This window comes from Chiloscyllium punctatum, unplaced genomic scaffold (assembly GCF_047496795.1).
Source record: "Chiloscyllium punctatum isolate Juve2018m unplaced genomic scaffold, sChiPun1.3 scaffold_752, whole genome shotgun sequence".
Taxonomy (NCBI): Eukaryota; Metazoa; Chordata; class Chondrichthyes; order Orectolobiformes; family Hemiscylliidae; genus Chiloscyllium; species Chiloscyllium punctatum.
In genome coordinates, this window is record NW_027310486.1 from 53890 (window position 1) to 72793 (window position 18904).

At 42.9% G+C, this 18904-nt stretch overlaps 1 pseudogene; it reads right to left on the reverse strand.

The window, feature by feature from the left end:
* The window catches only part of LOC140473862 (retroviral integration site protein Fli-1 homolog), a 70600-nt pseudogene extending 53649 nt beyond the window's left edge, over nt 1-16951 (reverse strand).
* Nucleotides 16952-18904: the final 1953 nt, after the last annotated feature.

Below are 18904 nucleotides of genomic sequence, written 5' to 3' on the forward strand. Positions count from 1 at the left end.
CAATAATCCCCATCAGCTGGATCTCCTCATTGTACAGATCAATTACAGCAATAATCCCCATCAGCTGGATCTCCTCATTGTACAGATCAATAACTGCAATGATCCCCATCAGCAGAATCTCCTCATTGTACAGATCAATAACTGCAATCATCCCCATCAGTTGGATCACCTCATTGTACAGATCAATAACTGCTATCATCCCCATCAGTTGGATCTCCTCATTGTACAGATCAATTACAGCAATAATCCCCATCAGCTGGATCTCCTCATTGTACAGATCAATTACAGCAATAATCATCATTAGCTGGATCTCCTGAGTGTACAGATGAATAACTGTAATAATCCCCATCAGCTGGTTCTCCTCATTGTACAGATCAATAACAGCAATAATCCCCATCAGCTGGATCTCCTCATTGTACAGATCAATGACAGCAATAAAAACCATCAGCTGGATCTCCTCATTGTACAGATCAATGACAGCAATAACCCCGTCAGTTGGATCTCCTCATTGTACAGATCAATAACTGCAATAATCCCCATCAGCTGGATCTCCTCATTGTACAGATCAATTACAGCAATATTCCCCATCAGCTGGATCTCCTCATTGTACAGATCAATGACAGCAATAACCCCGTCAGTTGGATCTCCTCATTGTACAGATCAATAACTGCAATAATCACCATCAGCAGGATCTCCTCATTGGACAGATCAATTACAGCAATAATACCCATCAGCTGGATCTCCTCATTGTACAGATCAATAACAGCATTAATCCCCACCAGCTGGATCTCCTAATTGGACAGATCAATAACTGCAATAATCACCATCAGCAGGATCTCCTCATTGTACAGATCAATTACAGCAATAATACCCATCAGCTGGATCTCCTCATTGTACAGATCAATAACAGCATTAATCCCCATCAGCTGGATCTCCTCATTGGACAGATCAATAACTGCAATAATCACCATCAGCAGGATCTCCTCATTGTACAGATCAATTACAGCAATATTCCCCATCAGCTGGATCTCCTCTTTGTACAGATCAATGACAGCAATAATAACCATCAGCTGGATCTCCTCATTGTACAGATCAATAACTGCAATGATCCCCATCAACTGGATCTCCTCATTGTACAGATCAATAACTGCAATAATCCCCATCAGCTGGATCTCCTCATTGTACAGATCAATTACAGCAATATTCCCCATCAGCTGGATCTCCTCTTTGTACAGATCAATAACAGAAATAATCCCCATCAGCTGGATCTCCTCATTGTACAGATCAATAACTGCAATAATCCCCATTAGCTGGATCTCCTAATTGGACAGATCAATAACTGCAATAATCACCATCAGCAGGATCTCCTCATTGTACAGATCAATTACAGCAATATTCCCCATCAGATGGATCTCCTCATCGTACAGATCAATAACTGCAATAACTCCCATCAGCAGGATCTCCTCATTGTACAGATCAATTACAGCAATAATACCCATCAGCTGGATCTCCTCATTGTACAGATCAATAACAGCATTAATCCCCACCAGCTGGATCTCCTAATTGGACAGATCAATAACTGCAATAATCACCATCAGCAGGATCTCCTCATTGTACAGATCAATTACAGCAATAATACCCATCAGCTGGATCTCCTCATTGTACAGATCAATAACAGCATTAATCCCCATCAGCTGGATCTCCTCATTGGACAGATCAATAACTGCAATAATCACCATCAGCAGGATCTCCTCATTGTACAGATGAATTACAGCAATAATACCCATCAGCTGGATCTCCTCATTGTACAGATCAATGACAGCAATAATAACCATCAGCTGGATCTCCTCATTGTACAGATCAATAACTGCAATGATCCCCATCAACTGGATCTCCTCATTGTACAGATCAATAACTGCAATAATCCCCATCAGCTGGATCTCCTCATTGTACAGATCAATTACAGCAATATTCCCCATCAGCTGGATCTCCTCTTTGTACAGATCAATAACAGAAATAATCCCCATCAGCTGGATCTCCTCATTGTACAGATCAATAACTGCAATAATCCCCATTAGCTGGATCTCCTAATTGGACAGATCAATAACTGCAATAATCACCATCAGCAGGATCTCCTCATTGTACAGATCAATTACAGCAATATTCCCCATCAGATGGATCTCCTCATCGTACAGATCAATAACTGCAATAACTCCCATCAGAAGAATCTCCTCATTGTACAGATCAATAACTGCAATAATCCCCATCATCATGATCTCCGCATTGTACAGATCAATAACTACAATAATCCCCATCAACTGGATCTCCTCATTGTACAGATCAATAACTGCAATAACTCCCATCAGAAGGATCTCCTCATTGTCCAGATCAATAACTGCAATAATCCCCATCATCATGATCTCCGCATTGTACAGATCAATAACTACAATAATCCCCATCAACTGGATCTCCTCATTGTACAGATCAATAACAGCAATAATCCCCATCAGTGGATCTCCACATTGTACAGATCAATTACAGAAACAATCCCCATCAGCAGGATCTCCTCATTGGACAGATCAATTACAGCAATAGTCCCCATCAGCTGAATCTCCACATTGTACAGATCAATAACAGCAATAATCCCAATCTGCTGGATCTCCTCATTGGACAGTTCAAAAACTGCAATAATCCCTATTAGCTGGTTCTCGTCATTGTACAGATCAATAACTGCAATAATCCCCATCAGCTGGATCTCCTCATTGGACAGATCAATAACTGCAATAATCCCCATCAGTTGGATCTCCTCAATGTACAGATCAATAACTGCAATAATCCCCATCAGCAGGATCTCCTCATTGTACAGATCAATAACTGCAATGATCCCCATCAGCTGGATCTCCTCATTGTACAGATCAATAACTGCAATGATCCCCATCAGCTGGATCTCCTCATTGTATAAATCACCATCTGTAATTGTCCCCATCAGCTGAATCTCCACATTGTACAGATCAATAACTGCAATAATCCCCATCACCTGGATCTCCTCATTGTACAGATCAATAACTGCAATGATCCCCATCAGCTGGATCTCCTCATTATACAGATCAATAACTGCAGTCATCCCCATCAGAAGGATCTCCTCATTGTACAGATCAATAACTGCAATAATCCCCATCAGCTGGATCTCCTCATTGTACACATCAATAACTGCAATAATCCCCATCAGCTGGATCTCCTCATTGTACAGATCAATAACTGCAATAATCCCCATCAGCCTGATCTCCTCATTGTACAGATCAATAACTGCAATAATCCCCATCAGCCTGATCTCCTCATTGTACAGATCAATAATTGCAATAATCCCCATCAGCCTGATCTCCTCATTGTACAGATCAATAACTGCAATAATCTCCATCAGCTGGATCTCCTCATTATACAGATCAATAACTGCAATAAATCCCAATAGCTGGATCTCCTCATTATACAGATCAATAACTGCAATAAACACCATCAGCAGGATATCCTCATTGTACAGATCAATAACTGCAATAATCCCCATCAACTGGATCTCCTCATTATACAGATGAATTACAGCAATAATCCCCATCAGCTGGATCTCCTCATTGTACAGATCAATAACTGCAATAATCCCCATCAACAGAATATCCTCATTGTACAGATCAATAACTCCAATAACTCCCATCAGAAGGATCTCCTCATTGTACAGATCAATAACTGCAATAATCCCCATCATATGGATCTCCTCATTGTACAGATCAATAAATTTAATAATCCCTATCAGATTGATCTCCTCATTTTCCAGAACAATTACAGCAATAATCTCTATCAGCAGGATCTCCTCATTGTACAGATCAATTACAGCAATAATCTCCATCAGCTGGATCTCCTCATTGTTCAGATCAACAACTGCAATAATCCCCATCAGTGGATCTCCGCATTGTACAGACCAATTTCAGCAATACACCCCATAAGCAGGAACACCTCATTGAACAGATCAATTAGAGCAATAATCCCTATCAACTGGAACTCCACATTGTACAGATCAATAACTTTAATGATCCCCATCAGCACGATCTACTCATTGTACAGATCAATATCTGCAATAATCCCCATCAACAAGATCTCCTCATTGTACGGATCAATAACTGCAATCATCGCCATCAGCTGGATCTCCTCATTGTACAGATCAATAACTGCAATAATCCCCATCAGCTGGATCTCCTCATTGTACAGATCAATAACTGCTAGCATCCCCATCAGCAGGATCTTCTCATTGTACAGATCATGAACTGCAATAATCCCCATCAACTGGATCTCCTCATGGTACAGATCAATTACAGCAATAATCCCCATCTGCAGGATCTCCACATTGTACAGTTGAATAACTGCAATAAACTCCATCAGATAGATCTCCTCATTGTACAGATCAATAACTGCAATAATCTCCATCTGCAGGATCTCCTCAATGTACAGATCAATAACTGCAATAATCCCCATCAGCTGAATCTCCACATTGTACAGATCAATAACTGCAATGATCCCCATCAGCTGGATCTCCTCTTTGTACAGATCAATAACTGCAATAATCCCCATCAGCTGGATCTCCTCATTGTACAGATCAATAAATTTAATAATCACCATCAGCAGGATCTCCTCATTGTACAGATCAATTACAGCAATAATACCCATCAGCTGGATCTCCTCAATGTACAGATCAATAACTGCAATAATCCCCATCAGCAGGATTTCCACATTGTACAGATCAATAACTGCAATAATCCACATTAGCTGGATCTCCTCATTGTACAGATCAATAACTGCAATAATCACCACCTTGTACAGATCAATAACGGAAATGATCCCCATCAGCTGGATCTCCTCATTGTACAGATCAATTACAGGAATAATCCGCATCAGCTGGATCTCCTCATTGTACAGATCAATTACTGCAATAATCCCCATCAGCTGGATCTCCTCATTGTACAGATCAATTACAGCAATAATCCCCATCAGCAGAATCTCCTCATTGTACAGATCAATAACTGCAATGATCCCCATCAGCTGGACCTCCTCATTGTACAGATCAATTACAGGAATAATCCGCATCAGCTGGATCTCCTCATGGTACAGATCAATAACTGCAATAATCCCCATCAGCTGTATCTCCTCATTGTACAGATCAATAACTGCAATGATCCCCATCAGCTGTATCTCCTCATTGTACAGATCAATAACTGCAATAATCCCCATCAGCTGGAACTCCTTATTGTACAGAGCAATAACTGCAATAATCCACATCAGCTCGATCTCCTCATTGTACAGATGAATTACAGCAAATATCCCCATCAGCAGGATCTCTTCATTGTACAGATTAATAACTGCAATAAATCCCAATAGCTGGATCTCCTCATTATACTGACCAATAACTGCAATAATCCCCACCAGATAGATCTCCTCATTGTACAGATCAATAACTGCAATTAATCCCCATCAACTGAATCTCCTAATTGTACAGATCAATTACAGCAATAATTCCCATCAGCTGAATCATCACATTGTACAGATCAATAACTGAAATGATCCCCATCAGCGGGATCTCATCATTTTATAGATCAATAACTGCAATAATCCGCATCAGCTGGACCTCCTCATTGTACAGATCAATTATACCAATAATCCGCATCAGCTGGATCTCCTCATTGTACAGATCAATAACTGCAATAGTCCACATCAGCTAGATCTCCTCATTGTCCAGATGAATTACAGCAAATATCCCCATCTTCTGGATCTCCACATTGTACAGATCAATTACATCAATAATCCCCATCAGCTGGATCTCCTCATTGTACAGATCAATAACTGCAATAATCCCCATCAGCTGGATCTCCGCATTGTACAGATCAATTATACCAATAATCCGCATCAGCTGCATCTCCTCATTCTACCGATCAATAACTGCAATAATCCCCATCAGCAGAATCACCTCATTGTACAGATCAATAGCTGCAATAATCCCCATCAGCTGCATCTCCTCATTCTACCGATCAATAACTGCAATAATCCCCATCAGCAGAATCACCTCATTGTCCAGATGAATGAAAGCAATAATCCCCATCAACTGGATCTCCGCATTGTACAGATCAATTACAGCAATAATCCCCATCAGCTGCATCTCCTCATTCTACCGATCAATAACTGCAATAATCCCCATCAGCAGAATCACCTCATTGTACAGATCAATAACTGCAATAATCCCCATCTGCTGGATCTCCTCATTGTACAGATCAATAACTGCAACAGTCCACATCAGCTGGATGTCCTCATTGTACAGATCAATTACATCAATAATCCCCATCTGCTGGATCTCCTCATTGTACAGATCAATAACTGCAATAATCCCCATCAGCTGCATCTCCTGATCGTACAGATCAATAACTGCAATAATCCCCATCAGAAGGATCTCCTCATTGTACAGATCAATTACAGCAATAATCCCCATCAGCAAGATCTCCTCATTGTACAGATCAATAACTGCAATAATCCCCATCAACAGGATCTCCTCATTGTACAGATCAATAACTGCAATAATCCCCATCAGCTGGATCTCCTCATTGTACAGATCAATAACTTCAATCATCCCCATCACCTGGATCTCCTCATTGTACAGATCAATAACTTCAATCATCCCCATCAACTGGATCTCCTCATTGTACAGATCAATAACTGCAATAATCCCCATCAGCTGGATCTTCTCTTTGTACAGATCAATAACTGCAATAATCCCCATCAGCAAGATCTCCTCATTGTACAGATCAATAACTGCAATAATCCCCATCGGCTGGATCTCTTCATTCTACAGATCAATTACATCAATAAAACCCAATCGGCTGGAACAACTCATTGTACTGATCAATTACAGCAATAATCTCCAACGGCTGGAAGTCCTCATTGTACTGATCAATTACAGCAATAAAACCCATCAGCTGGATCTCCTCATTGTACAGATCAATAACTGCAATAATCCCCATCAGTTGGATCGCCTCATTGTACAGATCAATAACTGCAATAATCCCCATCAGCTGGATCTCCTCATTGTACAGATCAATAACAGCAATAATCCCCATCAGCTGGATCTCCTCATTGTACAGATCAATTACAGCAATAAAACCCATCAGCTGGATCTCCTCATTGTACAGATCAATAACTGCAATAATCCCCATCAGCAAGATCTCCTCATTGTACAGATCAATAACTGCAATAATCCCCATCAGTTGGATCGCCTCATTGTACAGATCAATAACTGCAATAATCCCCATCAGCAAGATCTCCTCATTGTACAGATCAATAACAGCAATAATCCCCATCAGCTGGATCTCCTCATTGTTCAGATCAATGACAAAATTAATCCCCATCATCAGGATCTCCTCATTGTCCAGATCAATTACAGCAATATTCCCCATCAGATGGATCTCCTCATTGTATAGATCAACAACTGCAATAATCCCCATCAGCTGGATCTCCTCATTGTACAGATCAATTACAGCAATAATACCCATCAACTCGATCTCCTCATTGTGCAGATCAATAACTTCAATCATCCCCATCAGCTGGATCTCCCCATTGTACAGATCAATAACTGCAATAATCCCCATCAGCTGGATCTCCTCATTGTACAGATCAATAACTGCAATAATCCCCATCAGCTGGATCTCCTCATTGTACAGATCAATAACAGCAATAATCCCCATCAGCTGGATCTCCTCATTGTACAGATCAATTACAGCAATAAAACCCATCAGCTGGATCTCCTCATTGTACAGATCAATAACTGCAATAATCCCCATCAGCAAGATCTCCTCATTGTACAGATCAATAACTGCAATAATCCCCATCAGTTGGATCGCCTCATTGTACAGATCAATAACTGCAATAATCCCCATCAGCAAGATCTCCTCATTGTACAGATCAATAACAGCAATAATCCCCATCAGCTGGATCTCCTCATTGTTCAGATCAATGACAAAATTAATCCCCATCATCAGGATCTCCTCATTGTCCAGATCAATTACAGCAATATTCCCCATCAGATGGATCTCCTCATTGTATAGATCAACAACTGCAATAATCCCCATCAGCTGGATCTCCTCATTGTACAGATCAATTACAGCAATAATACCCATCAACTCGATCTCCTCATTGTGCAGATCAATAACTTCAATCATCCCCATCAGCTGGATCTCCCCATTGTACAGATCAATAACTGCAATAATCCCCATCAGCTGGATCTCCTCATTGTACAGATCAATAACTGCAATAATCCCCATCAGCTGGATCTCCTCATTGTACAGATCAATTACAGCAATAATCCCCATCAGCTGGATCTCCTGTTACATCGATCTATAACCATAATAATCACACTTTGCAGGATCTTCTACTTAATAGATTAATCACTGTCATAATCTCTATCATGAGAACCTCCAGTTTCTCGAGATCAATAACTGTAATCACCTCAAGGAGTCTGATGTCCTGTATCTAGATCAATAACGTCGATAATCTCCATCAGCAATATCACCTGCTTCTCCTGATCAATAACAGCAATAACAGCAGGATCTCCTGTTTACAAAGATCGATAGATGTAATAATCTGAATCAGCAGGATCTCCTGTTTACAAAGATCGATAGATGTAATAATCTGAATCAGCAGGATCTCCTGTTTACAAAGATCGATAGATGTAATAATCTGAATCAGCAGGATCTCCTGTTTACAAAGATCGATAGATGTAATAATCTGAATCAGCAGGATCTCCTGTTTACAAAGATCGATAGATGTAATAATCTGAATCAGCAGGATCTCCTGTTTACAAAGATCGATAGATGTAATAATCTGAATCAGCAGGATCTCCTGTTTACAAAGATCGATAGATGTAATAATCTGAATCAGCAGGATCTCCTGTTTACAAAGATCGATAGATGTAATAATCTGAATCAGCAGGGTCTCCTGTTTCTACAGGTCAGCAAGTGTAATAACCTCAATCAACAGGATATCCTATTTCTAGAGATTAATAACTGTAATAATCTGCATCAGCTGAATCTCCTCTCTCTGTAGATCACCATCTTTAATAATCTGCATCAGCAGGATCTCCTGTTTCTGTAGATTCATAACTGCAAGAATCTCCATCAGCAGGATCTCCTGTTTCATAGATCAATAACTGTAATAAAATCCATCAGCAAGATCTCCTGTTTCTACATTAACTATAATAGGTTCCATCAAAAGTATCTCCTGTTTCATAGATGAATAACTGTAATAATCTCCAACATGATTCCTCTTTCTATAGGTCAGTCACTGTAATAATCTCCATCAGCTGGATCTCCTGTTTACAAAGATTAATAACTATAATAATCTCCATCAGTGGGATTTCTGGTTTCTTTTGATCAACAGTTGTAATAACTTAGGTGATGAAGGGCTTTTGCCCGAAACGTTGATTTTGCTGCTCGTTGGATGCTGCATGAACTGCTGTGCTCTTCCAGCACCACTAATCCAGTAGTTGTAATAACTTGACAGTCATTCTAAATCAAAGAGACTACATTGAAAAAGCAAACCTCTACATACAGATACCAACACTTACTAACAAGTGGGAATGGACCCGATCCCACAACTAGAGAACCGAATCACAGCCCTACTCAAAAATCTGGACAAACATATAAGACCGGCTTCCAAAAAATGAAACCAGACAGATCCAACACAGCACGCTTCTACAGATTACCCAAAATTCACAAACCAGGAGCCTCCCTCAGACACATAGTCTCGCTACCTGGAACACTAATTTACAGACTGGCCAAGGAGCTACACCAAAGACTAAAACACTGAGTAGAAGACTCACGCCACTCCATCCACTTCACACAAGATAGAAGAGGATGAAATAATGGTCTCCTTTGATGTAACAGCCCTATTTACTTCAACCAACATTAACCTGGCCAAGGCAACACCGACTACACTATTAGAAGATCCAAAGACACACACACCAAACACAGCTAACTTCATCAACAAGGAGAATATCATCAAGCTAGTGGCCCTATACCTTCCCACCCACTTCACCTTCAACAACAAAACCTACAGACAAACCATGGCATCTCCGATATCAGGGTACTTAGCAGAGGCTCGAACAAACAGCTCTGTCAACCAGCCAACCCAAACTCTGGGTCCACTACGTGGATGAGAAAGTGAGGACTGCAGATGCTGGAGATCAGAGCTGAAAATGTGTTGCTGGAAAAGCGCAGCAGGTCAGGCAGCATCCAAGGAGCAGGAGAATCGACGTTTCAGGCATCAGCCCTTCTTCAGGAATGAGGAAAGTGTGTCCAGCAGGCTAAGATAAAAGGTAGGGAGGAGGGACTTGGGGGAGGGGCGATGGGCATGCGATAGGTGGAAGGAGGTTAAGGTGAGGGTGATAGGCCGGAGTGGGGGTGGGGGCAGAGAGGTCAGGAAGAAGATTGCAGGTTAGGAAGGTGGTGCTGAGTCTGAGGGATTTGACTGAGACAAGGTGGGGGGAGGGGAAATGAGGAAACTGGAGAAATCTGAGTTCATCCCTTGTGGTTGGAGGGTTCCCAGGCGGAAGATGAGGCGCTCTTCCTCCAACCGTCATGTTGCTACGGTCTGGCGATGGAGGAGTCCAAGGACCTGCATGTCCTTGGTGGAGTGGGAGGGGGAGTTGAAGTGTTGAGCCACGGGGTGGTTGGGTTGGTTGGTCCAGATGACACCTATGTGGGTGACATCACTAAATGAAACAAGTTAGAGGAAACCTTCAAGACCATCAATAATACCCGTCCTGGCATAAAATTCACTAAAGAGGAGGAATACAACTAACTGCTATTCCTGGATGTCACAGTCGAGTGAACAGACAATGAAGACCTTCAAACCAGTGTCTACAGAAAAACAACACACACGAACCAAATATTGAACTACAGAAGCAATCACCTCAACACCCACAAACGAAACTGCATCAGAACGTTATTTCAATGAGCCACCACACACTGCAGCACAGAGGAACTATGCAGAGCAGAGGAAAATCACCTATACAGTGTATTCAAAAAGAATGAGTACCCAATGAACACAGTCCACTTATTTCTCAGCAACAAACCCATACAAGCAGACAAAACAATTCCAGAAACCCTAGCCACTCTCCCCTACATCAAAGACATCTCAGAAATGACTGCCAGATTACTCAGACCCCTTGGCATCATGGTAGCCCACAAACCCACCAACACACACAAAGAGCAGCTAATGAAGTTGAAAGACCCGATACAGACAACAAACAAAACTAATGTCATTTACAAAATACCGTGCAAGGACTGTAACAAACACTACATTGGACAAACAGGCAGAAAACTAGCCACCAGGATATATGAACACCAACTCGCCACAAAAAGACACGACCCTCTCTCACTAGTATCTTCATATACAGATGAGGAGGGACACCACTTCAACTGGGACAACACATCCATCCTAGAACAAGCCAAACAGAGACACGCATGAGAATTTCTAGAAGCATGGCATTCCAACCAGAACACTATCAAAACACACATTGAGTTAAACCCATCTACCACCCCCTGAGAAAATGAACAGGAAGTGACTTCACCACAGGAAATAACATCACCACAGGAAATGGCATCACCAATCCAAAGAAACCCAAACATATAAATAGAAAGCAGGAATTTTCAGCATTGCTTTGCATGAGGTTCACTACAGATGTTACCTATTAGGGTAACAAAAAGTCTGGAAATGAACCTTTCAGCTCAGCCAGCAAACCTACATCCAAACCTGTAATAATCTCCATCAGCAGGTTTTCCTGTACCTCCAGATCAATAACTGTAATAATCACCATTAACAGGATCTCCTGGTTTTATAGATTAATAACAATAATAATCTCCATCAGCACAATGTTCTGTTTCTATTGATAAATAGCTGTAATAATCTCAATTTACAGGATTCTTTTTTTCTGTAGATTAATAACTGTAATAATCTCCATCAGCAGGATCTCCTGTTTACATCAATCGATAACTATAATAATCTCCAACAGCAAAAAGAATGGATACCGAATGAACCCCATCCCTGTCAACCTGCATTTCCCAAGGCTAATCCACCCTGAACTGCACATCTTTGGATTATGGGGGAAAACTGCCCCCCCCCCCCAGAGGAAACCCACGCAGACACGTGCAGAATGTGCAAACTCCACACACACAGTCACCCGAGGCTGGAACTGAATTCATGTCACTGACACTATGAGGCAGCAGAGCTAACCACTGTGCCACACCAGAAGTGGACCGACTTCCACCAGAGCAATCACCAACTTCCATCGTTCATTTTCTGGGAAATTAGTAGGACCCTCAGATGTAATATATCAATAACAGGATTAATCACAATGGGCAGAATCTCCTGATCCTTTCAATCAACAGTGGCATAATGTCCTCAGCAGAATCTCTATTACCTATAGGTCAATAACTGAAATAATAATCATTGTATCTCCCAATCCTATTCCAAATGTCAATAATTGGAATATTCTCCATCAGCAAGAACCCTGCTCCTACATATGAATAAATACAGTATAACCTAACAGGATCTCTACTTCCTATTGAGAGTAAAGTGGAATGATCTCCATCAACTGGATTGCTTGTTCGTAGAGATCAATAATTGCAAACAATATCCACTAGCCAGATACTGTATCCTTTTACAATAGATCCACACATGGAATAATCCCATCAGCAGTACTGTATCTCCCAATCCTATTGATCAATAACTGGGAATAATCTGCATTGACAGGACCTCATGCTCACATTAGTCAATGTTTGAAATGATCTCCTTCAGCAGAGTCTTAGAGATGAAAAACGGGCACAACTTTCATCAACCAGACCTCTTGTTCCTATCAATCATTAACCAGAATAATCTCCATCAGCTAGATCACCTGTTCCTAGAGATCAACAACATGAATAATCTCCATTGACAGGATTTCCTGATCATACAGGTCAATAACCAGAATAATCTCTATCAACAGGCTCTGCTGTTCCTATGGATCAATGACTGGAATTATCTCAATAAGCAGGAATTTATTTTCCTACAGATCAATAATTAGAATAAATGTCATTAGCACAATGTCTTGTTCCTATAGAGCAAATATCATAATAGTTCCCATCAGCAGGATCTACAGATCTTCCATAGATCAATTTATGGTATAATCTGCTTATGTGGGATCTCTAGTTCCAAAGATAAATAACTGGAATAATGTGTATCAGCTACAATTCCTGTTCTGATACATGAAGAATGTGAATAATCCCTGGTAGGATCTCTTGTTTCAATATCTCGATAACTGAATTAATCTGCACCAGCAGGATTTCATGGTCAGATGATCATGAACTGAATTAATCTGCACCAGCAGGATCTCATGGTCAGATGATCATGAACTGAATTAATCTGCACCAGCAGGATCTCATGGTCAGATGATCATGAACTGGAAGAATCTGGACCAGCAGGATCTACTCATCACAGAGATCAATAATTGAAATAATCCCCACCAGCAGGATCTCCTGATCCTATAGATCACCAATGGGAACAATCTGCATCAGCAGGATCTCCTGATCCTATAGATCACCGATGGGAACAATCTGCATCAGCAGGATCTCCTGGTCATATAGATCCATAACTGGAATAATCTTCATCAATAGGATCTCTTGTTCCCATTGATCAATAACTTCAATAATTCAATCAGCATGTTCTCCTTTTACTATTGATCAATAACTGGAATTATCTTGATCTGGAGGATCTCCAGTTCTAATAGATGAAGGTCCCCAAAAATCTCAATCAATAGGGTTTCCTCTTTCAATAGATCAATAAGTAGAATAATGCCCATCAGTACGATCCTTAATTCTTATAGGTCCATAACTGGAATGATCTCCAACAAAAATACTTCCAGCTCTTCCAGATCAGGGACTGGAGCAATTTCCATCTCAGTGATCACCAATTTCTGGAATAATGTCCATTATCAGGAGCCGCAGTTGTAATAGACTGATTACAGGAACAATCACAGCCAGCAGGATCTCCTGATCCTTCAGATCAATACTGACATAATGCCCTCAGTAGAGAATCCATTTCCCATTGTCAATAACTGAAATAACATCCATCCTCAGGATCTCTTTTTCCAAAAGTCACTAACTGGAATGAACTTCACCTTTCAGATCTCCTGTTACTTTTGATCAATAATTGGATCAATCTCAATCAATAAGTTGAAGAATAATCTTGAAAAGCATGTCCTAGTCCTATTGATCAATAACTAAACTAATTTCCACTACAGACCAATAACAGGAATAATCTCTATCTGCAGGATCTCCTGCTCTTATTTATCAAAAACAGCAACCACTAATTCCTATACATCAATATCTGGAATAATCTCTCCTGCACGATCCTTTTCTCATATTGAAATAATAATTGGAACAATGTCCATCAGCAGGATCTCCTGTTCCTATCGATCAATAATTGGAATAATCTCTGTTGCAGTGTTCACTAATTACTAAAGATCAATACCTGGAATAATCTCCACCAGCAGGTGCTTCAATTCCATTAGATTGACAATTGGAATAATCTCCGCTGAGGAGGCACTGCTGGTTAAATATGAGATACTGTAGTCTATTTCCTCATTCCTTCGGCATTCAAGAAATTCACAGCTGACCTTTTTTAAATGTGGTTCATTTAAATCACTCCTGCCAGCCCCTTGATTCCCTTCTAACATCTCCAGCTTATCCCTATTCAATGATCTCCACGTCCAACGTTATCCGAGGTGGAGAGTTCCATAGTTGCACTATCCTCTGACAAAATAAATTTTAAAATAATCCCCACCTCTGTCCTTCATGGGAGGCTCTCAGTTTTAAAGTCATGTCACCTTGCTCTGGGCTGACTCAGGATAGGAATGTTGGGATCTTAAACTCTCTAAATAGGTCACTTTTCGAAACTCGAGTGGAAAGAAACACTGTTTTTCCAGGTACCAGTCTAGTAAACCACCTGAGCCGCCTCCAACACTTTCACATCTTGCCTTAAATAAGGAGACTGAAACTTCACACAGTATTCGAGATGTAGTCTCACCAATGCCCTGTATAACTGAACCATAATATCCTCATTCAATACCTCGCAGAATAAAGGACAGTATCCCATAAGCTTTCTTCCTTATTTGCTGGACCTGCATACCAACCTTCTGGAATTTTGAAAACTACACACCAATAATTTTCTGCTCCACAGAATTCACAGTCACCGACCATTTGAGTAATATTTTCTCTTTTTTGCATTCATTAGACTAAAGTGAACAACTTCACTGTGAAAGCTCTCAATATCTTTCCCTTTGATATAAACCTCGATCTATTTCTTGGCTTCTCTCTTCTTCTCTAAGCTTCCCTTGTTATGGTTACCTCCCTTAAAAATGTGGTGCTGGAAAAGCGCAGCAGGTCAGGCAGCATCCAAGGAGCAGGAGAATCGACATAAGCCCTTCTTTCATGCCCGAAACGTCGATTCTCCTGCTCCTTGGATGCTGCCTGACCTGCTGCGCTTTTCCAGCAACACATTTTTAAGCTGATCTCCAGCATCTGCAGTCCTCACTTTCTCCTATGTTTTCCTCCCTGCCAGCTTCTATCGCTAACTCAAGCTGTTTCTCTCTGTATCTCCCTCCATTTCTAACTATCTCTGTCTATTTTGCACTCCCTCACTATCGTTTTCTCTACCTCTAAATCTATATCTCTCTCTACCTCTCTCTCTAGCACCACCACAATTACTCTCAGTTTTTTCTCTCTCTCTCTCTCTATCTTTCACTCTGCCTGACCCTAACTGTCTCTATTCCTCCTTGTCTCTCTTTCTGTCTTTATTTTCCCCTCTTACTATCTGTCTTTATTTCTCACTCTCTGTTAGTCAATATTTATCCATCTCTCTATCTCTATTTTGTCCTTTCCCTGTCTGCATCGAGGTCTCTATTATCCAGTCCTTGCCTGTCTGTCTCTACTTCTTGCTGATGCTCTAGTCCTTCACCCCACTCCACTTTCTCTCTTTGCATCTATCTCTACTTTTCCATCTCTCTCTAATTGCCCTCTCTGTCTGCCTTCATTCCTCACTCTCTGTCTCTCTGTATCTGGCTCTATCAAGTCTTCCCTTCTACTTTTCTGACTCTCACTGGCTCCATACTCTGTTGACTATGGATTCCTGCTGAATGTGCCTCTGTCGTTCAGTTCTGCTGCTGCTGCTTACATTATATTTTATCATAACCCCAATGTTTAACGCCTCAGCTGTATTGTTGCTATTTAACAGTTGCGTTTCCTGTACGGGCAAAGAAGTCTGGACAGTTAGCTGACAGAAAAGGAGGTTTTATTATTGTGCCCCGGGGATTTGAGGTGACAGCCTGAGGAAAGAGAGCAGGCATGGCTGCCGTACTTCCTACGCACAACCTCATTGTTACAAACTCTGGCCAGAGGAAAGGAAATGATTGAAATCCTCCTCCAGCACAGATTAACAAAACAACAAAGTGACTGACTGAAGTGATTCATTTCAGACACACATCAGGGTCAGAACCAGAGCTGCCTTCTGTCTCACTCACTCCCTCACAACTCACTCGTTCACTCCCTCACTCGTTCACTCACTCACTCCCTCATTCACTCACACTCACTCCCGCACACTCACTCACTCACTACCTCACTCACTCACTCCCTCACTCGTTCCCTCACTCTCTCCCTCATTCACTCACACTCACTCCCCACACTCACTCACTACCTCACTCACTCCCTCATTCACTCACTCCCTCACTCATTCCCTCAAACTCATTCACGCACTCCCTCAGAGTCACACACTCACTCCCTCACACTCACTCACCCTGAGATTGGTAACATCAAGTGAACTCAGCACCAACAGGAACTAGCGAGGGGAAATGAGAATATCCCACTGATTTCAGTCTCGTCTGCACTGGCAGTGTGCTAATCCTGTTCCCAGTCACTCAGCAAAGAGAAACATTGCTCCCCAATTCAGTGCAAAATTCAGAGAGATGCTCCAGGTGAGGGACTGCTACAAAGTCGGAGGGTCAGTGCTGAGGGAGTGCCGCACTGTCGGAGGGTCAGTGCTGAGCGACGTGGGGCACTGTCGGAGGGTCAGTGCTGAGGGAGTGGGCACTGTCGGAGGGTCAGTGCTGAGGGAGTGCCAGACTGTCGGAGGGTCAGTGCTGAGGGAGTGGGTACTGTCGGAGGGTCAGTGCTGAGGGAGTGCCGCACTGTCGGAGGGTCAGTTTTGAGGGAGTGGGCCTGTAGGAGGGTCAGTGCTGAGGGAGTGGGTACTGTCAGAGGGTCAGTGCTGAGGGGGTGGGCACTGTCGGAGGGTCAGTGCTGAGGGAGTGGGCACTGTCTGAGGGTCAGTGCTGAGGGAGAGGGCACTGTCGGAGGGTCAGTGCTGAGGGAGTGCCGCACTGTCGGAGATTCAGTGCTGAGGGAGTGGACACTGTCGGAGGGTCAGTGCTGAGGGAGTGGGCACTGTCTGAGGGTCAGTGCTGAGGGAGAGGGCACTGTCGGAGGGTCAGTGCTGAGGGAGTGCCGCAATGTTGGAGGGTCAGTGCTGAGGGAGTGGACACTGTCGGAGGGTCAGTGCTGAGGGAGTGCCGCACTGTCAGAGGGTCAGTGCTGAGGGAGCGCCACACTGTCAGAGGGTCAGTGCTGAGGGAGTGGGCACTGTCGGAGGGTCAGTGCTGAGGGATGGGCACTGTCGGAGGGTCAGTGCTGAGGGAGTGCCAGACTGTCGGAGGGTCAGTGCTGAGGGAGTGGGTACTGTCGGAGGGTCAGTTTTGAGGGAGTGGGCCCTGTCGGAGGGTCAGTGCTGAGGGAGTGGGTACTGTCGGAGATTCAGTGCTGAGGGAGTGGACACTGTCGGAGGGTCAGTGCTGAGGGAGTGGGCACTGTCTGAGGGTCAGTGCTGAGGGAGAGGGCACTGTCGGAGGGTCAGTGCTGAGGGAGTGCCGCAATGTTGGAGGGTCAGTGCTGAGGGAGTGGACACTGTCGGAGGGTCAGTGCTGAGGGAGTGCCGCACTGTCGGAGGGTCAGTGCTGAGGGATGAGCACTGTCGGAGGGTCTGTGCTGAGGGAGTGCCGCACTGTCGGAGGGTCAGTGCTGAGGGAGTGCCACACTGTTGGAGGGTCAGTGCTAAGGGAGTGCCGCACTGTCGGAGGGTCAGTGCTGAGGGATGAGCACTGTCGGAGGGTCAGTGCTGAGGGAGTGCCACACTGTTGGAGGGTCAGTGCTGAGGGAGGGGGCACTGTGAACCCTCTAGCCAGGGTTGGCTGAGATCTTCCTGGTGTTTTGGAAATAAAATGCTTTCCTGAAGTAACACGTCTAATGAACAATCCCATGAATCTTCCAGCTTTGAGCATGGTGTAATCTTGTGCACACAGGAGAGATTGCCCAGTTCCTACAATGGCCTCCCTTTTGCACTGGGTGGGTGCAGTGTTTTGTGTCCCCTGAGTTGGTAGTGGTTTGTAGCTGATCCCAGGTTTTGTTGGAGATTGGTTGACCCCAGGATTTCGCTGCTCCATGTCCTGTCGCTGATGCTGGGACCTGCAGCGGCTGCCGGATCCCAATGGATCAAGAATTGGCGGAGATTCGGTGGGAAATCCTGAGATTTCGGAGGGAAATGAAGGATATAGGGGAGCGGTTCGAGAATTTTGGTGTGAAATCCTGAGATTTTGCTAAGAAATCAATGGATATTGGCGGGAAATCCGGAGATATATCCATGTTATTGGCGGGAAATGGTGAGATTTCGGTGGGAAATCGAGGGTTATTGGCAGGAAATCCTCAGACCTTGGCGGGATTCAAAGATCCTGGTGGAG